This window comes from Catharus ustulatus, chromosome 1 (genome assembly GCF_009819885.2).
Source record: "Catharus ustulatus isolate bCatUst1 chromosome 1, bCatUst1.pri.v2, whole genome shotgun sequence".
NCBI classification, from domain to species: Eukaryota; Metazoa; Chordata; class Aves; order Passeriformes; family Turdidae; genus Catharus; species Catharus ustulatus.
This window is the reverse complement of record NC_046221.1, coordinates 100,313,909-100,338,212: the sequence shown is the minus strand read 5'-3', so window position 1 is coordinate 100,338,212 and position 24,304 is coordinate 100,313,909. Positions and strand designations below refer to the sequence as shown.

The 24,304-nt window shown below is 42.9% G+C and overlaps 1 protein-coding gene across 1 annotated transcript in view; it reads right to left on the bottom strand.

Annotated features, from left to right (window-relative positions):
* Positions 1 to 1,447: 1,447 nt before the first annotated feature.
* The window catches only part of ZADH2 (zinc binding alcohol dehydrogenase domain containing 2), a 35,421-nt gene continuing 12,564 nt past the window's right edge, over positions 1,448 to 24,304 (bottom strand). Inside the window, exons 2-3 of the transcript XR_006163134.1 lie at positions 15,398 to 15,531; positions 1,448 to 2,485 (exon numbers count right to left, since the gene is read on the bottom strand). The gene's annotated coding sequence lies outside the window, so the exon portion shown is untranslated. The remainder of the gene's footprint in view (positions 2,486 to 15,397; positions 15,532 to 24,304) is intronic.

Here is a 24,304-nt window from a genome sequence, read left to right as displayed (position 1 = left end):
CGGATTCTCTTGTGGCAGGAATTTCTGACTTGCCACATAGAAGGTGATGTATTCTGATGAGCCTGAAAGTTACATTTCATCACTGCTTTATCACCCGATGAATCATTACAGCAGATGAATGTTAATTGTAGCTAAACAAATGGGCATGTCCTCTCTACCCCCAGACAGCTGCTACTGCTGTAAGACATTAGGCAGAGGGTGCAAAGTGCTTCTGGATGGAAGGGAAGCACTACCCGTGCCTCTGGAGCTACATATCTGCAGTGTAATGAAATGCCAGGTGTGGAAGAGTGTTTGGATAGGAGCAATTTCCATTTGCTCTGTGGTTTGCATTGCTCTGGGGACATGCACAGTGTAAAGTTTCCTTAAGTGGTTGTTTGCTCACAAGCAGGAAGATCTGCATGGGAACAGAGGTGGCTTAGTCATACACCATGGCATTGGTGTCCCTGGGGTTGAGAGGGCACTGCTGGATAAGGTGCCACTGGAATAGTGTGAGAGGCTGCTGAACTCCAGCACCAGGCAGAGTAGTGGCATCAACAGCCCTTAGCTGAAGGGTTCTTGGTCCCTGGAAAACAAACTGATAGGGCAGTTTGGGGTGTTTTCTTCTTGCAGTAGCCCCTCTTGGCTGACCTAGTGACAAACATTCTGCAGCTAAGTCACTGAGGACTAGGTTGTCTGATGATGACTTGAATTCTCCTTCTGCTGTTAAAGGAGACAAAGCAAAGTGTATTGGGGTGCCCCATTTCACCCACTTCCAGTTCGTCCCCGACAGGAGACACCTGGGAAGCAGTATCTTGCAGAAATGACATTTCTACGCCATTCCTGATCCTCTGTCATGAGATGATCTCTTTTGAGGGATGCAGTTGCATGGCAAGAGAGGGAGGTAATCGAGTAACCAGATGGAGAGCTAAGATCTCAGACCTGTTGTTCCTGCAGGACATTCTAATATTTGTGAAGTTGCATGGCTGCAACAGAAGGAGACAAGTCAGAAAAGAAAAGAAAGCGCTAATATCTAGGGGAAGTCGTGGGTAAAATTTAGCCACCTGAAAGTTAGATACAAGAATTTTGGTGTGCAAGAATACGCATCTGTAACTGGCTTTAAAATGTAAAATCTAAGCACTCATTCTGTAAGGTTGAAAGAAAGTTCTGCCCCTGAAAGGGGCACCTTGCCATCAATGTAATTCCAATGGCAGCAGACACGTAACACATGGTGTGTCATTCTCGGTGCATGAGGCTGTCTCCACAGGATTCCCCACCTGGAACTATTTCCTGGAGACCCTGCTTGTGCCATGGGGAGCTGCTCTCTGCCTTGGAGGCTTCCTTCCCCCGGCTTGGCTTGTCTGGCAGGTATCTCCTTGGCTCAGCTGCTGATGGCAAGTGAGAGGAGGGGAGCGAGGAGATCCTCACAGACAGTTCAAACGCAGACTAAGAGGCATGTGTTGAAATGTCGTCAAAGTAGCAGGAATTCATTTTATTGAGGAATACATACAATAAAGATAGAACAAAGGGACTGAAATGGTGAACAGATGGGCGGGTGTTCTTCGGTGGCTCAGGAGCTGTGTGAACATGCTGGTTTATGCCCTCCCCCTCTTTCTGCCTTTTTTTTTTTTTTTTTTTTTTTTCCCCTTGGTTTGGTTTGCTTTAGTTTTGATGCATCAGGGTAGGATGTGAGATGATATGCCAGTATATGTCAGAAACTTGGGGAAAATAAACCCCCTTTTTCTAACATCAAACTACTGCTACCAATAGGAACAGTTACTGAACTGTTCAAAATTTGTTTCAGAGCTGCCAAGAAGTGAACATTCATAGGAGAGAGAGAAAGAGAGAGAGAGAAGGAAAAAAAATATTTTTCCCTGCTGTTTGCAAGGTGGACACAAATGCAAGCGGTAGGAGGCTGACAACTTGACACATGTCTAATAAATCTAAAGCATGGGAAAAAAGTCAACAATTCACTGTACAAAAAAGCATTACTGAGATAAAAAAGTACAATCCAACAAACCTCTCACTTAAAAATATGTTTATTCCCAAATCGGTGAGGAACGTGTATATTAGAGCCTCAATTTCTGTTCTCCTCCCCTCCGGATGTTCCCTTTTCTGAATTTCTTTTTTTTTAAACCAGGAGCACATTAAGTCCTGTGCTGTGGAAGCTGAGGTTTGCTGCATTAAAAATGAGCAAGGTGCAAAAGCCGAGTCCAGCAAGCAGATGTTGGGAGCTCAGCGTGCCGGTGACAAAAGGCTAGAGTGCAAGAAGCTTCCATCGCACGTCTGTTCTTCAGCACGGAGCAGGCAAGGTTTTAATTTGACAAGTTGGTTGGATGCAGGGAATTCACAGATCTCGGTGAAAGCCAAACAGATTTGGCCACCTACTGCATGGCCACATTCAGCTGAAAGGGGAGCAGTTGTGGAAACGTCTCCTGCTCCAGCCGCCAGACACCACGCACACCATGGGGAGCCTCGAGGAGGCTTGTTTACCACAGGCAGCAAATTCCTTTAAAAGCGAAGAAGGGGAAAAAAAAGAAGTGGGAGAGGAAAAAAAAAAATGCTTCTGTTATCAAAATAATTAGGCATTTTTACTTCAGGTTGCTGGTTGTTTATTTTTTAAAGCTCTTCATCCTCTTGTTTTTTAATAGTTGGTATGTTATGAAACGCAAGAATGAAAATTAATGCCAAAACTAATGGAAATTTTCCTACAAGCTTCATGTAAACAGAAACATCAGCATTAAAGTTATGAATCTTAATTTGTGCCACTGAGCTAAAATTTGTATCTTACTGCATTAAAGGAATATAGACATACAGCACTGTGTAGTGTCTATGTGCAATAGAGAAAACTGACATGGTCTTTCCAATTTATAGGGAAATTGACATAATTTTGCAAAAAAAAAATAAAAAGAAAAAAGAAAAACCACTTGTGAACCGGATTTTGCATAATGGGATTAATTTGGTTGACTGTCACATCAACTGTGCTGCAGAATGCAAGTTAATCACAACATCGGTCTGATTTAAAAGAAGAACGAAAGAAAAGGGAAAGGAAAAAAGAAAAAAATAAAGAAAGGTATTTTCTTCCCCTCCTCAATTATTGTTTCATTTTAGGATGCCCTTTTTCCTTTCTTTTTTTTCTGCAGTAGCTCTGGCAAACAAGGCTCATGTGTATTTGCAATGGACACCTCAACAGTCATTTCTTCCCTCCCCCATGTAGTCTTCACAGTAAATCAGGGGAAAAAAAGTCTCTAGCTTTTGCAATCCATGCAAAATTTCTTCCATGGCATGGCACAACTTATGTGTTTGGTCAACACATGGGCTGATCAACATAACCAAAACAAATTTAAATATTTTTTCATATGGACCTCACTTACTGCCTTTTCTTCGACTTACCACCTTCCCCGTGAAAACCACATTCAGCATTGGGCTCTCCACTGAACCAGCCCCACCAAACCCCTGAACCAGCCCCACCAAACCCTTCTGCCACCTCCATCCCCACTTGTGGCAGTAGCAGCCCTGCTCCTCTGGCAGCTCTGCATAAGTTCAGTGAGAAAAGCAAGCGTATGTCAGTTATTTTGTGGCTAATTTCTGTCTGTCTTAACAGAGGTATGGGATGAAGGAATTAAATCAACCTTCTTACAGGCACTCACATTGTATTCTTGGCAAAGGTACTGAAAACAGAGACAGCACATGTACATGACACATCACTTAAGTCCTCTGGTTTCTATGGTTGCAGTAGATTTTGCTTTCAGGGGGCATCCTAGGAAGGAGATAATGCCGTGCAGCGCTTTGGGCACGGTGTGGTTGAAGAATTAGCTCTGGGAATTGATCGTACCGTGATAGCAGTGACAGAGAACAAGGAATCTGGGCTGCAGGGATGTCAGAGCAACTTGCACTTCCAGGGGACGGTGTCGTGTCAGCGATTCCTGAAGGCCCTGGCGCCACAGTGCAGCCAGTGACTGCTCCTCCATCCCTGCCTCCCTCACAACCAGCACGCTCCTCTATCCAGTGCAGCGCGCTGACTAGGTTAAACAATTACACTACACTAATTGGCCTGTGTCGGTCCTGATGAGAAAGTAAACAAATACTGCAGAGAAAAGCTGAGACAAATTGTATCTAATTAAATTGATGAAAAAAAAAAGTGACAATATTTTTCCCCGAGAAAAAAAAAAAAAAGGCAAATTGTAACATGACAAATATCACATGCTTGCAGTTATGTACCCCCCCTGCTGAATTTCACACCTTTGCTTGGATGTGGCTGTGCTAAGCAGGAGAGAACAGAAGTGCCGTGTAGTCTCCATTAGTGCCCAAACTGGTGGGATGCCTCACTGGTGGGATGTTGCTCTTTGCAGGCAGAAGGCTGGCTCCCACCATTTAGCCATTCCACTGACACTGCTTGTGTGCATGCCTGCGTGTGTGTGTGTTCTGACCAGGGTGGGCTGACAGCAATACCTCAGTCCATGAAAAGAATTTCCCTTTCCCTCTTTGCTCACAGGCTAGTTTGCTCATTCCTGGGACGTGAGCCTCCTGATGGCTACTTATCACCCACCAAATTCCCTTTCTCGTGACAGCCACCATTTTGGCTGATCTTCAAGGTAGAAATCCCTGACCTCCTAAGGCTGAAATCATAAGGCACCAATCTTATAGGAGAGAACAATGCTGTCTATCTGTAAGTGGCATTCATTTCAGTTCTTCTGTGAATCACAGAAACCTCCAGTACATTACCCTGGCATGAAAGTCTGGGAAGACTCATGAAGACTCAGAAAGACCTACAGGTGAGTAGGTGAGAACATTATAGCTATGGATAAAAATTTTCTTTTAGTTGATCAAAAGAGAAAAAAACCAAGATAAATACCACACAATCTAAGGCTCTGCTGCCTCCTTTCTTGCTATCCTCTATGTCAATAGCCTCAGGGAAGTTGAAACCACACAAAGTTACCAGGTCCACATGCATGTCAAGCCAGGGCAGAAACAGGGAAGTGTTACAGGAGTCAAGAGCCTCCATACACCCTTATTAAAATCAAGCCAAAAAACCTTTTAAATCACTTTGCTTTGGTGAATTGGTGAATATGAGGATACATCCTTGATTCATCTGCGAAAGGATTATTTAAACTACTTGGTAGAATGTTAATAAATAGGTAACGTCTATTTTGGAAGTCATGAACACAAGACATGAGAACCAGAAAGCTGGGGCCACTAAAATCTCCTTTCTCTGAATATAAGGGAAACCAGTGAATACGCACTGAGTGCAAGACCCAGCCAGCCACAGAAGCGGCTGCAATAGTGGTAGCTATGTATGTAGTATACAGTTGAACATTTCCATCCTAATCCTCTGTTTCGAGTTGCTCAGAGCTTTCCAGATGCTTTAGTTATCAGGATAAAATGTTCCAGGCCTGGTCTGTGGCAAAATGAATATTTTTAATAGTTCAAGATAAAAGTGGCTCCGTTATTCTTGAGTGGGAGAAAAGTCCAAGGATCAAGGAAGCAGATTTTGTTTTGTGTGATTTTTTTTTCCTAGTAGTTCATCTGCTAAGAGCTCTGAGAGACCAGATTTGAAGACTGGCATGAAGCAGCCCTTGCTGAGAGGGCCACTAGGGATTAGAACACATTGCAGCTATTGACCAGTGTAATACAGGGAAATTTCTCTGTGATCCAAAAAGGGTTATGAGTCCTTGGAAATTATCCAGTGGACTTATGCAGTTTATTTAGGAAAGCTGATCCTCCCACTCTCTCCTCATACATACACAGTTTCTTCTAGTAATATTGGGAGCAAACATATTCCTTGTTTGTGACTAATTTAGCTACTCAGAAATCCTAACAGAAATTAGCAAGATGAACCAGATGACCTCTTGAGATCCCCTCTAGCCTAATTTTCCTATTGTCTAGTCTAAATGCACATCTGATTCATACCCTAAGTCCCATATAAACTTCACATCACTTGTGTAAATCTGTTTTTCGAAGTCCACTGATGAGCCATGGCAAATAATAATATTACAAAATTATGTTTGGTGTTTTCCCCTGTGGTCCTTCAGGTTGGTGCATGCTGAGCAGCCCACACTATGCAACACGTGTACGTTTAGTGTGTTGAAACTGCAGTAAATCCAGGGTGGGGCGTAAGCCACTAATACTTGCACAGCTTGTAGGAGACAGGAGGGAAGCACTGCGCCCTGTGATGGCTGTGAATTGCCCTCGACATAAGGGATGTGTTCATGTTGCCATAATTTGACTCTGTTCTGCAAGGCAGACACAGGAACTGGAGAAAGTGTTGCACCTCTCCAGGCAGAAGGTGTTCTCTGCATGAAAAGTTGGGCAACAGTGAAGATGATCTGGTTACCCACGCTGCAGACAGGAGCAAGCTAAAATAAAGCCACTGCCCCTGGCTCTGTTGTCCCTACAGTAGCTACACTGCCTCTGTGAGCAGCTAATAGATCAATCAAAGTGGAAATACACATGGCTTTAAGGGTGCAGTTGTGAGGGTTTCACACCAGTTCAGACAACCTGGGTGGTAATTAGTGCTCTTCATACTTAGGTTCATACTGAACCTTCTCCAGCTGAAATCATAGGAGTGTTGCAGCAAATTCAACAGTGGCCTTAGCAATCCAGGTCAACTGAAAATGTAGCATAATAGTAACATTCACATCATAACAGAAAAATCAGGGGAAAAAACAAAAATAGTGGAGAATATTAAACTATTTAAACTATGTCCATTTTAAAGGTGAGTAGCTGAGTTACAGAGAGACAAGAGTCTAAATTCCCAAAGTCAGGCAAGCAGGTAACTGAGGAGAGAGTACTTGCCCAAATTGGACAGGAAGTCAATAACAGGGCTTAACTTTGATCTCCTGACTTGCAATCGTCTTATGATACAACTATAAAATCAAGCCTTTCCCCAGGGCTTCTCAGAAAAGGTGAGTTATTTCTGCCCCTCAGCAGACACTTGTGCAGTTCACCTGGCTGGACATAGGAGAGCATCAGCACCTGCAGCATCCCTCTGCCCATGGGATGGGGCAAGGAGGGTTCTGTGGGAGAGCTGCATCCCAGATTCACTTTGTGGGAAGGCTGGACGACTTCTGTGCGAATAACTGACTGACTTGTTGCTAGGGAACAGTTGGGAGGCATGCTTTTGATCTCCCATATGCTTACTACTAATAAATAAACAAATAACAATAATTACAACAAACCCCAAGCCTGTTGTATCTCCAAGATTAATTAATGATGAAATACAGCTGAAATTCTGCAAAAGAAGGCAACAAGGTGGGTTAGATTTCATATTATCCTGCTGTATATGGAAATGATGGTTGAAATTAACATTTTTTTTCCTTCTTAAAATTTACCTTAGCTGGATCAGGTTAGTGGGAGGAGTGGGGGAGTATTCCCTTCACAGACAGAGGATGAGAAGGCAGACAGTAAATCTCCCTATGCCAGTTTTACTCGCATCCAGTTTTTCCTGCCTAGTACAGTTAAGTTTTTTAGATACTTTACTTGCATTTCTAATTCAGTTATTCTTCTGAAATTTATTCAAAGGATTTATGCTTATGAAATTATAATATAATGCTGCCTATATGCCAATGAGCTGCAGGCAAAGAAAATAATTTTCTTCAATTTACAGTTATGAGGCTGGAAGAAAATGATGCCTTCTTATCACCTCTTTTTCTTTGTATGCCTCGGTATTTTTTTAAGTCTTCAGAAGGCAGGAGCTGATGATGAATTCTTAAGCAGATCACACTGATAATTGTATTTCAGAACTGTCAACTCTGTGAAGACTGTCCACGGAGGTGTCTCAGTTCACTTGAGCTATTTGTGTCACTGCTTCTCTAGGAACTCAGCCCTCAATAAAACCCAAATCACTGGGGATATTGTTAAGTCTTCTGAAAGGATTATTAGATCGAAGGAAAATTTATGGATGACACTTTGTAACAATTAATCAGGAACTGTTGATGAAGTTAAGTTGGTTCTTTATTCTTGGCAGAAAAAAAAAAATACGCAGCCCCTGTACAAATTGTCAAATGGCCTATTTTGTCACTCGGTTTGATTAATGGACTATTTGGAGTCCCCAAAAAGTCCTAGTACAAATAAAAAAGAATCATAAATATTGAATAAGCTCGCAGCATGGTTAACCTTGACTATGTTTTGGAACATTCTTGGAGAAAACTTTGCTATTCAGAAAATAAATTGCTAAGGGGATTTAAAAAAATAAAAAATTGGAGATTTTTGGAAAATGTCACCTACCCAACCTTGTCATCCTGATTAGCCTGTCATGATAAATTAGCTTTAGTTAGCTTTACAATCAGGTCAGAAACTGCTGCTACAGTACCACATTTTGCAAGTGGGGCTACACCTGGTCCACAAGAGGGGCACAGGATGGCAAGGAAAATACTCCTGCTCTTGGTGCTTTGCATGTCAGATAGTGCTGGGACTGCTAACAGGCTGTTATCCTTTTGTACTGTAATTTATGGAAATGGAGCCCAAGGAGTGCTGAGAGCGTGGGAGTCATGGTGCCATAAGGTTGTTTCTGAAAGGTTGGGCGAAAGATGTCCTGTGATCTGTGTATATGCAAATGACAAGACCAAGGCTTCAGCTGCAGAGAACACACACACACACACAGAGTCACACACACACACACACGCACACACACAGACACACACACACACACAGACACCCAGAGGCACGCACATGTTCATGCGTATTCAGGACACGCAGTTTCCATCTTTTCCTCCTGCTCCTCTGTCTCTCCATTTGCAACTCCTGTGCCCTCCTTCCCCCAGAGCTCCCGCCCACTGCTTGATGCAGCTGTTTAGTCCTGACAGGTCTGACCAGTCATTTTTGCTAACCTCTGATAGCATCTAGGTCAGCCTGATCCCAAACTGGCTTGCTTTTGTTCTCAGTTAACAAGAAATACAATGCTATTAGTTTAGGCTGGGATTCCACAAAGCTCTTAAACTCCACGTGCTTCACTCCAAGAATGCAAGCAATTCCACTCTTCTCCTTCAGCAGGGCACTTAGGTGCCTGCTTAAAGTCAGGCACATATGAGACATGCTTGGGCTGAATTAGGCCCTCACTGAGGAGAAACGGTGCCACTTTACATTTTGTTTAGTGGGTCCATTTTTCCAGCATGGGCCATATGCCAGCTCACTACCCCATCTCAGAGGGCATACACCCAATAATATACTTGAAAGTAAGGCTCAGAAAGTGGGAGAGATTGAGAAATCTGTGCAACTATTTGCAATAGTTCTGCAATAATGAATGTTCATGAGATCTGTTTAAATCTCTGGATGTAACACAGGAATTCAGAGGAATTGTTTTTTGTCCCATCACTTTCTGGGTGGAGCTAGAAATATTACTTTACAATTCATTTTTATCCCCACAGTTGTCCATGATAACAGGTAGCCCTCTGCCTCCTACTGAAGAATAGCATTGCAGAAATAGAGAGGGCAGGACTAGAGGTTGCACACGGTGTGTTGGACACCTGTCTGGGGAAACCAAGGTGCTGGCTCTAATTGCTCTCTGCTGCCTTCCATAGCCATTTGGTCAATGGTTGCCAAAGAGAAATGCTTTTCTCAGACAGTCTGCCTCAGGAAAGTAGGGACAGGAAAGTTTCAGAGATGCACTTCAACCTGGTCATGCAGCATGTTGGAAAGAGCAAGGAAGCACCAAGTTTTCAAAGGTTCTGGGTGTTTCTTTAGGATATACAACCGAAAGTCTTTTATAAAGTACTTTCATAATTATATATAATTATACCACTATGGCCTGTGGTAAAAAATCCCATGGACATTACCAGCCTCAAGTGGGCTGGGGGTGAGGCAGGAGTTTCGTGGGGAAGATGACAGAGAGCTTCTGCTGGGGAGGGTGCAGGTCAGCCAGCAGCCAGGACTTCCCCCCAGTGCTCCGCTCAGCCACACCACCTCCCTGGAGTAAACGCCCTGCTGGAGACACCTTGTTGCAGTTTTCTTAGCAAGGTGCAAAGCCAAGGTCCAAGTGATTGCTAAGGATGGGAAGGGAGGGTGCCAAGAGGATGGAGCCAGGCTCTTCTCAGTGGTGCCAAGCAACAGGACAAAAGGCAATGGGCAGAATCACAGAACCACAATGTTGTTAGAGCTGAAAGGGACCTCCGGAGATCATCTAGACCAACATCTCTGGCAAGGCAGGGTCACCTGGAACATGTTACACAGAAATGTGTGCGGGTGCGTTTGGAATGTCTCCAGAGAAGGACACTCCATGACCTCTCCAGGCAGCCTGTTCCAGTGCTCTGCCACCCTCACTGTAGAGAAGTTATTCCTCACGTTGAGGTGAAGTTTCTTGTGTTTTCATTTATGACCACTGCTCCTCATCCTGTCACTGGGCACCACTAAAAGGAGTCTGGCACCATCCTCTCGGCACTTGCCTTGGGGATATTTACACTCATTAATGAGGGCCCCTCTTCAGTCTTCTCTTCAACTGACTAAACAGACCCAGTCCTCACTGTCTCTCCTCATAAGAGATGTTCCAGACCCAAATTACCTTTGTGGCCTCCACTGGACACTCTCCAGCAGTTTTTGTCTTGAGGATTCTAGAACTGGACGCAGCACTCCAGATGGGGCTAAACTAGGGCCCAGTAGAGGGTGAGGATCACCTCCCTTGACCTGCTGGCCAAACTCCTTGCAATTCATGCCATGATCCCACAGAAGCAATCCCTGGCCACAAGGACACATTGCCAGCTCATATTGCCATGTCAATTTGATGTGCACCAGGACTCCCAGGTCCTTCTTTACGTACAGGTGACCATGTACTGGAACAGGTTGCCCAGAGAGGGTGTGGAATCTCCCTCACTGGAGATATTCAAGAAACTTCTGGACTGGATCCTGTGCAATGTAGTCTAGGGGACCCTCCTCGAGCAGGGAGGTTGCATCAGAGCAGGAGGCTGGACTCGCTGTGGTCCCTTCCAACCTCACATATTCTGTGAATTTTCACAGGAGCTGGGTGAAAATTCTGGTTAAATTTTAGTCCTGGTGATTGTGCTGAAGGAATTCCTGCTGCTGATTCACCTGTGAAGCCACAGTGGTCCTAGACAGAGCCACCCAGGGTTGTCACAAAAGGCTGCATAATAGGCTTTGGGATGGGACTCTTTCTTGCTGAATTGCAGGGATCCTTGTTGATTTGTTTTGTGTGGGATTTAGACATTTACTAGGTCAGGGAGACAGAGTGAAACTGAACAGACTGCTTAGCTCAGTTGTTGGCATGGCCACAGGAGAGAGAAGAAACTTGTGCTCCATTTCCTGAGTCAGTTGAGTCTCTGGAGCACATCTAGGACCCAGAGCCTTCTCTAGATAGTGAATTATACCTTCTGTCAAATGTAGGTACTAAGAATGCTTAGATCATGATCTGTTTGCTCTTGTAAGTGTCCAGATGTAGTTTTAGGTGCTTGGAGGTAGCAGTAACAAGATGGGAAATTGTGAATCAAGTTCTGTGCTAACAGGATTCTCAGGCTGTAGAGCAGTGCCTCTACTCTTTGTGTATGAGATCCTAGAAAACAAGGTAATGTACAAGAAAGCACTGCAGCTAATGAGAAAGAAAGGCTTTCACACGTAGTGATTATGATGGCCAGTCAAGAACATGGTGTCTGAATTCTCTTGCTACATTTAATTTATGGTAAGCAGAACAGCTTCAAAAAGGAGTATCTCTACTCAAAAAAATGCCTATATTTTTGTGGTTAGGACCCTCCTAAAAAGTGTGCATTTGAATCACTTTTGAAGAAATGAATATGTTTATTCCCTGCTTGCATCTCAGGTAGGTGCTCGGAGCACTTCCTTTTCAGGACTACCAGACTGGGTCTTCCACTGTACAAGGGAGGGATACCTTGCACACAAATGTCAGCATGGCTTAAAGGTAAACCAGGCATGTAACAACATTGCAGTACCTGAGGGCAGGGGTGTGTCTTGCAGAACAGGACACATACATGGAGAACCTTCTGCCTGGAGAACCCTACCACTGCTGGAAGAGATGCAGTCCTGGTGCTTCCTTGATATTTTGCTGGTGCGCAGAGATTTGGAGATGTCAGAATTGGTGATTTTTCATTACCTATCCATGGCATGCTTGAGTAAATACGGCAAAGATTCTTCCAGCATGTGAACTCACAGGAAGGCTTTCCTTTGCAGCTCCTTTGGAGCAAGTCAAAATGCTCTGCTATCTAAAATACAGTAATTTCACGAATACAAGCCGCACCAATTTGACCAAAATTTTGGTGGAAACCCGGAAGTGCGGCTAATATTCCGGGGCGGCTAATCTATTAACAAAATTCTAAAAGCTGCCAACACGGAAGTGAGAGCCCGCGGCAGCCCCAAGCCAAGCTGGAGCCCGGCCGGCCCCGGCAGAGGTGGGAAAGCCTGGCAGAGGCGGGGCCAGCAGTGTGGGGGCGGGTGGCAGAGCCTGAGCCAGCAGGGCGGGGCAGGGAGGGCGGCAGAGCCTGAGCCAGCATGGCGGGGGAGCCCGGGAGAACTGGGGCTAGCAGTGCAGGGGAGCATGGCAGAAGCAGGAAGGCCGGCGGGTGGGGCTGCCTGGCAGCGGGGGAAGCCCAGCAGAATCGGGGCCAGCAGCGTGGGGGAGCCCGGCGGTGCGGGGGCCTGCAGTGCCGGCCAGGGCGAGGAAACGCGGCGGCGGTGCAGACGGGAGGGGGCGGCCGGCGAGCCTGGTGGCGGCGGCGGCAGCCCTGCCGGCGGGGCGAGCGAAAGCGGCGCTCGCGAAAGCGCCGCTCGGCGAGCGAAAGCGCCGCTCGCGAAAGCGCCGCTCGGCGAGCGAAAGCGCCGCCGCTCGTCGCGAAAGCGCCGCCACTCGCGAAAGCGCCGCTCGGCGAGCGAAAGTGCCGCGGGGCGGGGCGGGCGCGGCGCTCGCGAGGCGCGGCGCAGGGCGAGCGAAAGTGGCAGCGGGGCGAGCGAAAGCGGCAGCGGTGCGGGCGGCGAGCCCGGCGGCGGCAGCCCTGCCAGCCGGGCGAGCGAACGCGGCAGCGGGGCAGTGCTGACGGGAGAGGGGGGCCAGCGAGCCCGGCGGCGGCGGCAGCACCACCCGGCCAGCCCCGCCGAGCCGTGGCGCTGAGCTGGGCCACCCGGCCCCGTCGGCAACCATGAGCGGGCCGAGCCTGCCTGGCCCCGCCCCGAGCCAGTAAAGCCCGCTATGCCGCGATCCTGTTACTAATTGGCCAATTTGTGAAAGCTGCGCACGGATTCTCGCGACGAACGAAAGTGCGGCTAATATTCGGGGTGCGGCTTATCTATTGACAAAGACAGCAACATTGTCGAGGCACCGGGGGTGCGGCTTATAATCCGTGCGGCTTGTATTCGTGAAACTACTGTAAACTGTTTCTAGTATCTTTTGTAAAGCTGGCAAAAGAATAAGATGACCTCAGTCCACATTTTCTTCTAACTTCCCCAGACATTAAAATAAAATGCCCTTTACTAAACATTAGGTAGGATTTTTCCTTTGATGACTCTCTGCTCCCAAAAGACAGCTCAAATCCAGGAAACTTGAGGAAAGACTCAGCCACTTGAAGGGTGCAGATTTCACTGTTATTGTTTCCCAGTGAAAGAACAACAATGCATAAGAAAACATGTATACTAAATAACCCTAATTGCATTATAAAGAGCACCAGGCATCCTATAAAAACTTGTTGCCTAAATGTGTCTGTAACAATTTATCAGCAAATGATCTTCATGCAAAAGAGCCAAAGCAATTAGCTGGGGGCTGGCTGAGCTCTGCACTCCTTGCACTCCTTTCACATTCTGCGTAGTAAAACAGATCACAAAAAAAAAAAAAAAAAAAAAGGTCCTGGATATCTCAAAATGCTAGGTCAGTGGTTCAGCTTTTTCACTAGGGTCTTTCTGTATTAATTTGCAATATTTTAGGAAGCACATTACACATTATTTATTTTTTTTACCCTTTCTTCTTTCACTGCTCTTGCTATGGTTTAGCTAAATGTACCTAAGGGTAAACCCCCTGCAGAAGAATCTGTATTGGCTAGAACTGAATCAAAAAATAAGTTTCATCTGAAAGTGAACATACTTATTCCCAGGTTAAGGCTGATTTTTATTTATTTATATTTTTAAGCTTCTTTGACCAACAGGTAAGTAAAAACCTAACTATGATAACGAAATAATATTGACTTATCCCACCTGTTTCAGTTTTGGTTTTGTGATTTTAAGTAAGTGCTTTCATTAAACCTAACCCTTACACCACCATCTGATTTTGAAAAGATCCCAAGAAGAGTAAATGGCAGGTATATGGTATTTTCCCTTTTAAGAGGTGTTGTAATTTTATACACTAGGATAACACCTGTGGATCAAGCTACTCTGAGCTTTGGATAACTGCAGACTGGGAGTATTGTGAAGATGTGACTACAGATTTGCTTATACTTCTTTCCAAGAAAATGTATATAAGTTACAGTGGCTGCTTTGTGTTTTTATAGGCTGGAACTCTGTTATTCATGGGATGTGGAGTATAACATTGATTTTGTGTTTCGACTCTTCAATTCTTCTGTAAGTGCAGAAAGAGGAGAAAGCAATTTGGCTCTTGCTCTTCACAGATGCGAAGATATGGTCTTTGATCTTAATGCTAGAACTCGTAATCAAATGTTGGTTTCCTGGCCTTTAATGTGTGAATGAGTTGAAAGATGCTCTCGACTAGGCTAACAAGCCATGTGTAGTGGGTGAATGATGCTTTGTGCAGCTCATTCTTGACACATTTATGATATAAAACAAATGTATGAAGGTCTTTTGATCCGTGAGCTAAGGCTGCCTATGTTGACAGAGACAAGGCAGGAATATTTGGAGGTTTTGTAAAGTATCCACATGCACTGTTGTCTCCCTGACACTACCCTGTTTTTGCTTATCTTTTCTGTTTGTTATGTACAGTGCTTTCTGCTAGAATAGTGTTAATATTCACTTCATGTGAGCTTCACTATTACACCTCCCCTGAGTGGAAATAGCACAGTGAAATATTTTTAAACCTATGGTGTCTACATTTGGGCTTGGGAAAGGACAGGCAGCTCTTATGGCCATGCAGATGCACAAAACTTGCATGTTTCCTCCTTACCAATGAACTGCACTGAGTGCTCAAGGAATTCAGCAGCTGTATCTTGCTTGGAATTATATATGAAAGAGGATTCTCCTCCTTGTCATTTTATTTATCATTAACAGCCATTTTAATTTCTTCCCAGAGGCAATTATACTGATATCACCACATCTAAATCAGAAATGACACTGTAGTGGTTATATTTTGTTGACTGGGCATCACCTAATTTTTAAGTGGCATTCTTGCCCCATCATTGTGATTATATCCCTTTCTAATAAGTAATATAAGAAAAGATCTACATAATGGGAAAACATACATATTAATATATTCCATGACAAACATGTTAACTTTACATATTAATCATGGTAAATAGAAGTCATGTTTTACATTTTTCCTCTTCAGTACACTGTTCTCTTGACAGCTTGCTTTCCCTCTGGTTCTATTCTTTCCAGTCTTGGTGTATATTCCACTGCCTCTGGTCACCCTGTTAGTTGCAGAAGGAGAAGGCAGGTCTCATCCGCCTGGTAAAAAGGAAAAAAAAAAGGAAAAACAATGTTACTGGATAATGTAGTATTGCTGCTCTCCTCACTGCATTCAGGTCTGCATGAAGGGACTCGAATATGTGCAATAAACGTATGTGTGTGATAATGAGATTGTTGGTGGAAAGTCATCTTGAAAAGACAAGGAGTAATTAAGCTTGCTTACTTATACAAGTTAGAATGACAAGATGCCAGAGCTGGTCCCGCTCATCCATATAATAGGGTTCTCCTTCCCTGCTTAGCTGTATTGAGAGAAGCATTTCCTGTCAAACCTCTGCCATGACTCCACCATAAAGCAATCTGCCTTCCTCCCTTTCATACACCATTCATTCTTACACTCACATCACTGTCCGGATTTCAACTGAGTGCCTGCTAGCAAGCACCTGTATTAGAATAATATAAGAATTCAATGCAAAGCCTTCATATAACTGAGTATTTATTTGTATTGGTGTACTCTCTCATCCAATTTTAATTGAATACTTAAAGATGTCAGTGGGGAGATGTGCAGGTTGCTCACAAATGCTTAATAATGCGATGTGTGGAGTCAACAAATAGTGCACCTTTCTTTTGCTATCTTGAAGATTTAGATAGGATATCTTGGATGCTATTGACAAGGAGAGAAGTGTGGAACAATAAGAACATATGATAGTGTTAGATAACAATAGCTATCCTTATGCATCTTGAATTGAATGATGAAGCCATCAATTAGAGAAATAGCCCTCTGAGTATATATCATTGACAAGATGAATACCAGTACACTGCATTTCTGGATGGAGATCTCAGTGATCTGTAATTCAGAAAGGCAGCAAATAGTATATACAGTCAAACTAATTCTATTACTTTGAAAATCAGAAATCTTTCACTCGTTTTTTTTTTGTTTTTCATGGTTTGCTTTTTTTTAGCTACAAGACTCTTTCACACACTGAAGGTATTTGTACTTTATATTAATAACTTAAACAGTGTTTTCTCAGTTAGTATTAAGATGCCATTCTTCTTCACAGTAAGCATATTTAGTGGACTCTTTCAGGTCTTAAAGGAGCATGAGGAGCAGCTCTTTCTAGCTGCTGTCTGGTCTCTTAATTAATTCTTACACACAGTCATGGGGATCCATTCACACCCTAAAAACTCTGTTAGAGCCCCTCTCCACAAAAGGAGCAGACCTGGCACACACTCTATGCCATAGCCTCTACTTTCAACCTGAATTCTCTAGTGTTCTCCTTGGGATAGTTTCTATCCCTTCTGCACCTCCCACCTTTGCATGGCTTTTTGTTTGGTGTTTGGGTGAGTTTTTTGGGTGTTTTAATTTTTGAGGGGTTTTTTTGGTTGTTTGTTTTGTTATGTTTTATTGTTGTGGGGTTTTTTGTTTTGTTTTGTTTTGCTTTTTAATAATCATTAGTATTGTTTGTAGTGAAAAAGCAACAGCTAAAGAGACAGAAGTTGCATTACAATAAATAAGGGATTCCCAGTTCTTACACTTTCCAGTTACCAGTTTCATTTCTTTTACTTATATTTCAAAGCAAATAAATATTCCATGGTCAGGGCCGAAATTTATTCTTGGATCTTTATGTAGGTACCAAAATGTACAGCAGCAGCATTAGACAGTGAAAATGGCTCTGTAGGAGAACAATGAAAAAATATGAGGAAAGACTGTAATTAACAGTGTTTGACTAACTATAAAATACAATTAAAGGAATGAAAATAAGTATTCATGACTATTATCTGTATTATTATTATTATTATTATTATTATTATTATTATTATTATTATTATTATTGGTTGAGGGTTCTTTATCATGGACTTCTTTTTATGAAATCAGTTTTATGATCTAAATATTTAGGTCCTCTTCATGTTTGTTTGCTTGTATGCAGAAGGTCATTATGTTAAAAAATGGATCCTACCAGGCATGCCAGTGATTGTTGCAGTGAAGGATTTCTAGAGCCTTAGGGGATAAGAAAGAGTCACTGCCTTTCCCAGAAACATCTGAAAGGGCTAATGAAGTTTGGTGGATCTCAAATGTATTGACAATATATGGCCTGATGAGAGTAAAAAAAAGCTCAGGTCTTTCAAGAAAACAGCAGGTAAAAGAAATTGCTGTAGCTTTCCCCCTTCTAAATCTAATCAAATGAAACCACCTACAGGCCAATATGCTTCTTGAGTGCACTTTGCCCTGGAAATAGTGTTGTATTATCACCCAAAACATAAATAATGCAATAAAAGAAAATGGTTGATGTCTCCTTAATGAGCTATTGTTAAGGCACCCTTCGCTCTTATCTCTTTTCATAGCCTGATGCAAAGAGTAGCGTCCAGTGGTCGAGAGTGTATTTTGAGTGCTGCTAGGAAAGTACAAATGGGAAAACAGGTTTAATTATACAATTATACTGCTTACTGCATCTAGAGGTCCGTGTGGATTGACCGGCCGTGTTAGGACACTCTGTAATTTGGAGGAATTCTCTGTGCACTGGCACCATAAATGTACTGCTATCAAAAGGATGGTTAATAATCTAAAGTTGGCTGTTAACATTGCTGGAGCTGGTGTCTATAATTTCAGTGAGTGACCTGAATGACTCTGCAATGAAAGACTGAAATGTCACTCTCCTCCTTTACTTTGTTTGCCTTGAGCAAAGACTGCTCCAGATTGTGTACATCCACCGAGGTCCAAATGATGAAAGGGCAGTGCATAAGTGTGGATTCAAGGCTCAGCTAAATCTCACTGCCCTGGCAGAATAGCAGGGAACATGAAGAAGAGGGTATGGGTGAAAAATAGAACGATCTCCTCTGGAGCAGCTTCCACTGTGGCTATCTTTTCCCATCTCTGAGCAAGTAAAAGTAAGCCTGGCTATAGGGACATGGCTGTCCCTTGCTCTCTTAGCTGCTAGCCACAAGTAAATTAGACCTGATGCCTGTGGCTAAGGGCAAAGCAAATGGTTTCCATTACCCAGGTATTTATTTTGCACCTGCTGCTGTGACATCTGTGTAATAACAGTTACATGTGAGAAAAGGTAGTCTGACCTGACTTTGAGTAATTCATTGCTTTTTTTCATTGTGCTGAGTGAGCAAGCATGCAGAGAAGTCATATTCTTCATGGGAGATAGAACTGTAGAATCGTTTAGGTTGGAAAAGACCTTTAAGATCATCAAGGTGCCACAGACCATCCAGCTGAGACACCTGTGGAGTGGCAAGTGCAAAGACCTTTGCTGTCAGGAATCTTAAACCCTTGTTTCCAATGTGCCTCGTTGGTACAGCTCAGATGCAGTAAAGGAGTAAAATACTATCAGTAAATTTCAGAAAGTTCAGTATTTGCATTTCATTTGGAAACCTATGACATTTTGGCATATTTTCACTGGAAGGCCAGAGCAAGGCTGATTGAAGATCAGTGTCGGCATTAAAATATACAAGGTATGGAGAGCGGGTGTGCTTCAGAGCAAAGCCAGCCTGCCAGGCACAGAACCAGGGCTACCCTGGGACAGAGAATAGGACTGTTAGGGTTGGTGTTTTTTTAAATACAGTGTTGAACAAAGAGATTAAGTCACCCACAACACTCTGAAACTGTATCTTCTTGGAGTGACACAGGAAACACAGGTTCTTAGAGCAAATATGCTTGTTTTCAGAGCTTCATTCATGTTGTCTGATGTACAAGTGTCAGGACTGGGGGTTGTGCAACCTTTCCACTTGCAGTGTGGCAGATAGAAAAGCAGTGGAACAGCACCATTCTCTGTATTCTCTCTGGAACAGTATAGCTACTTTTGAAGCACCAAGAAATATTTCCATCATTTGGATAAGCATGGATGTTAGTTGTACTCTGGCAAAATTATGATAAGAAGCTCCAAAAAACTCTTAGCCCAAGTGACCATTCCCCTCCAGCCATCTTGAAGGCACTATCAACATTTTGTTTACTGAAAATGTTAAAAGGTACTGCTGCCATTTATATGTGGCTGGTAAAGTTCTGGCTCTATTTCTGGAAGCAAAGAAATAATTGCTTTCACCTTCCCACCTTGCATTGTCTGTAATTAGTTGAAGATGTGACATAATGCCAAGAAGATGGAAGAAAATAATCTAGAAAGCAAGGACACTGGCATTAGTGCTCGCTGCAGTATATTTGTGAAACACTTCTGTTAGATTTAGGACTGTATCTGATTTACATGGGGGAAAAAGCCTGAACTCACCTGAGGTGAAGCACAGACTTTGGCTTCCCTCCAGTCACCTAAACACACCACTATCAACGTGTTTTTTTGCCCCTGCTAGAAACAACCCTCGTCTCTACAGCATCTTTTATCTACAGACCACCACTCATCTTAGAAGGTTCTAGCTCATACCACGTAATCCAATGCTGAAATGTTTTGTATTGCTACAATTTCAAGTTCATGCAAAAGGAGAAGTATTTGGCTGTTTCCTCTTTGCGCCATGATATGCATTTTGTGACTGCTGAACATGGCAGCTTTTCACAAATAAGGAAGGGAAAAATGCCAGAAGAGTTGCCTCATCACATTAACAGAATGAGAAACACTGCAATTTAAATCACACAGGTGGAAAAAAACCTTAGTGGATTGTTTTGGTTTCCCGCCCCCCCATGTAGTTAGAAAAGATCTTGCATATTGTGAAGAAAAATTGTCTGTTTCTGTGGTAAAATGTAAACTGTATATATTTGCTATAGATCTTGCTATTTGCTATATATCTACTCAGATCTATATGTTGCAGAGCATATATAGGCAAAACTCTGCTTTCTCAGGTTTACATATATTACAAGACAACTTGACCTATTCCCCACTGAAATGGGAGAGAAAAGCCTGAAACACTTCCAGCAGTCTCCGTCTCTATTATTATTTTCACCCTTTATTTTTTGTTGGCAGTAGGGAGCGAAGCAGAGAGAAAGAGGGAAACAGGATAGAAAAAGGAGTTACCAAGTAAGTCAAGATTGTGACTTACAGGAGTGTGGAGAAAAGCTGTTTTTTTTGAACCAGGATGGACAATAATCTGTCCCTCACAGTCCAATTCATTTAGAGAATACCTGGGAAGTGAAGGGCTGTCTTTTTAGCAGTTCCTCCAGAGCAAGGTTTGCTTTGCCACCACCCATCATCCAAGAGCTCAGAGCTTGCAAAGCTGCTGCCATTGCCACCATAGCTCTTACAACATCATTGACTGCACACTCTGAACTGAATTTCCCAAGACTTGGGGAGTTGTCGGGACTCCCTGGAAAATTTCACTACAACTTGAGGTTAGGCAGGTCTGTGTGTTAAACCTGTTTTTTCCAGCAGCATGAACACACACACAGTAACAAGAGCCAGTTTCTCCTCAGAGACTGTTTTTACACTGTTTCAAGAGCGTTATTCTTGTTCCTCATTTACATTCCCAGGAGAGGAAACAGATTCAATATCTCTCTTATTTGTAGGCAGTTGTGATAGCAGATTGAGGTTTCCCAGCTCAGTAAGAAGTCAAATGATCCAGTAACTGACTCTGCATCTCGATTACTGAGCATACAGGAAAAAATAATGTATTTTATCCACTTTCATCTGGCTACTCTTGCCACACCCTATGCAAAGAGAAAAGGTATGTTATGCTGCTTATATTCAAGGGTTATTTTGGAAGCAACACAATTCAAGGAGAACCCCTCATTAGGGCTTCAATTACACACAGGTGTCAAGGGGCAAATAAGCTAGGCATTTTCAGCATAATTCTTGTTTAATGTTATGAAATGGCTTTCAAAACTCTGGATGCAAATAAAACTTTCCAATAGGCTGCCAGGAACAGTCATGCCAATAATGCCATGCCAATATGAATGAAGTTGGAGTGTTTTTCTTTGCAGCAATCAGACATGCCACACAATGCATTTCTGTGGAGCTCTCTTTCTTGGGTGGTTGAAATCACTTGGCTGGCAGCCTTGTGCCTCCCAGCTCACCTGAGGCATGCTGTAATCAGCCAGAACCGCACTGCGTGTCATGTCTTACTGCTTCCAGAAAACATACAAATTTCCTTTCCTTCTATTCCCTTTGTGAATGAGTCCCTTAGGGGTATGGTTTTAAGACAGTGCACAAGAAGCCTTTGCACAGATCCTCGTAACGCATAATGAGATTTGTGTGCCTGCCTACTTTCTCTGAAAATGAACCCTACAGCAGCAGAAGTGACTTGGTCTGGCACTCGTTTGGTCCTTTTGACCTCCCTCTTGTGACAGAAGAGAAAGACTTCCCCCTCCTTCTCTTACAGAAAGCCCGGAGGGTAGGTTTTTATGATATGCTGTCTCGCCTTGCAGTAAACAGACACATTTCTTGAGGTTTTTAGAGTCACCAGCTCCAGTTCTGAAGAAAGATATGGTTGTTCAGCACTTCATGGGATAAACTTGTCTGAAGAGTACAGGTGCAATGAGCCTGCATGTCCTATGAAAGAAAACTTGAATGCAGAGTTTTTGCTTCAAAATAATGTCAGAAAACACTGTAAGTCCCAGAGAGGAAACTGCTTACGACAAATAGAAAAGTCTCACCTGCAGAATAGGTGCCAAGAGCTCATGCTCTTTCCAAGCCTTTTTTTTTGTTATTACTGTACCCTGTAGTATTTGGTGAAGCGGCTCAGTGAAAATTCCCCTACAAGGACTCATGTAAGTTTCTTGTACACAGATAATTTTTAACGTTTTTTTGTAAGACCTACAAAAAAAAAGAGAAAGAACATGCTATAAACCACCACCAGAACCTCTGGGCTGTTATGGATTGTGGGAAGGTTTCTTGCAGTCTGCCAGGATCGATGCTGAGTGCCTGGGGAGCTGAAAAGTGCTCTTGTCCTGTGATAAGGGCTTTACATGAAGCAGGCTCTGCTGGAGGCACAGCAACATACAACTTGTGTTGAACCACCACTGCCAAAATGTCCCTTGTAACCAGCATCAACTGAAGTGATGTCAAAAATGCTCCTGCCCTGTAACCTAAGTAAAGAATGTGAGTTTAATGGGGAAATATACATTGGGAAGTATAACTGAGATCAAGGTCTTGTGTGCCTAGGCCATGTACACAGAATTCTGTTGTCTCTCACTGAGAACCAGCAGGCTGTACCTCACAGTTTCTTGGGTTTTGCCTTGGGCCTGGTCTAGATGAACTTCTGCGCTAGTAAAACACAGCAAGTGCAGTAAGTGTTTACCCCCTTTGACGTTACCATTACATCTGTTATAATAAGATCCAGCTTTTATTTATGTGTGTAGCTGTGCCTGTGAGAGGTAGGAAGAACACACCAGCTGGGGAGGAAAAAGGAAAAAAAAAAAAAAAATCCCGGGTACCTACCCAAGGAGTTAATGCATTCGGGCATATGTGAAGGAGTTAAAACACTACACAGGTACAGATCCTGTGGCAATTACAAATGTTATTGAAATAAAAACCAGAAACAGGAAGCCAAAAAACAGGTCCCTAAGGCAGGCATCTGTCTTAAATGATATCATTTGTCAAGTTTCCAGCATTTTGTGGTTGTGAACACAAAAAGAAGTTCTGTGTTACACTAAGGACATTACATACTCATTAGTTGGAATGTTCCTGAAGTACATAATACAGGATTTTCATTTAATAAGAAGCAGCTACTTGCAACTGCATTGCACATAAAACAAATTCTGGGCACGCTAATTGCCATTCAAGGATGTTCTACCTAATTTTTGACAGGTTTTTCTTCCCCTCCCCCCTTAGACTACACCGTAAAAATTGTAAGCAGATTCTATTACTAAAGTTTTAAAATCTTTGGAGAATATTTTCTTATTTCTGAAATCTGAATTTCTTCAGTCATGAATTATGAATGTTTTAATGCAGACTTTAAAGAACAAAAGAAAAAAATAACCAGATCATCTACAGGAATATTGTAGCAAGTGGAGTAGTAAGAAGGCAAAATACATACACATCCATATACATGCGTGTCTCCTGGTACAATAACTCTCCAAGTCATCCCCCCCCACCCCATCCTGAAGAATAAACCTAGCTTTAATTAATTGATTTAGTTCCTCTATCTGAACACTATTAGTGCATTAGTTTTAACTAATATATAAGCTTCCCCCTCGCTGCCCTGCCAATGACCTTAAGCTTCACATGGTAGGAAAGCCACTTGCTGTAGAATAGAAAAGTAATTTATCCACCATGATTGTTCAGCCCCGGCCCCTCTGTAAAACAGCAACTGACAATTGTGCTGTGTTATGGATGGTACGTTTGTGGTGTGTACAATAGTGTGCAGAGCATCAAACTCACTTCCCTGAACACTGCAGGCAGGGTTTGAAAAGTGATCGTAGAGAGAAGCGGCCACTTGCTGAGCAATGTCCCTCCATTTCCAAATCTTTTTTTTTTCCAAGTAACTCCCCCATTTTTTTATCTCAAAAGAAAGATCAGTGTTATTTTCTCAGTTTAAGTAAGAGCAGTATGTAGTTTTCCATTCATAAAAGTATGTCATAAAAATAACAATGAAAAAAGAGGTTACATTGCTTTTATTTTACCTGGGATTTCCCTGCTTCTTTCCACATTTCAGCATTTAGCATATTCCCTCAAAACATAATAAATTTCTATTCTGTAGCTTAAGGGATCCATCAGTTAAAATGTTAGTCTTTCATCTTTATTACCCTCCCATTAAAATGAAAGAAACCGGGACACACTTCAGTTTAGAAGAAGCAATTTAGTTGGTAATGTCCTTACTACTCAAGTCTTTACAAAGAGAGAAAGTGCATTATTGCTTATATTTCACACATCTATCTGCATAAGAAGCAACTAAAGCTTTCAGACACATACGATATTAAATTTAATAATATTCTTTG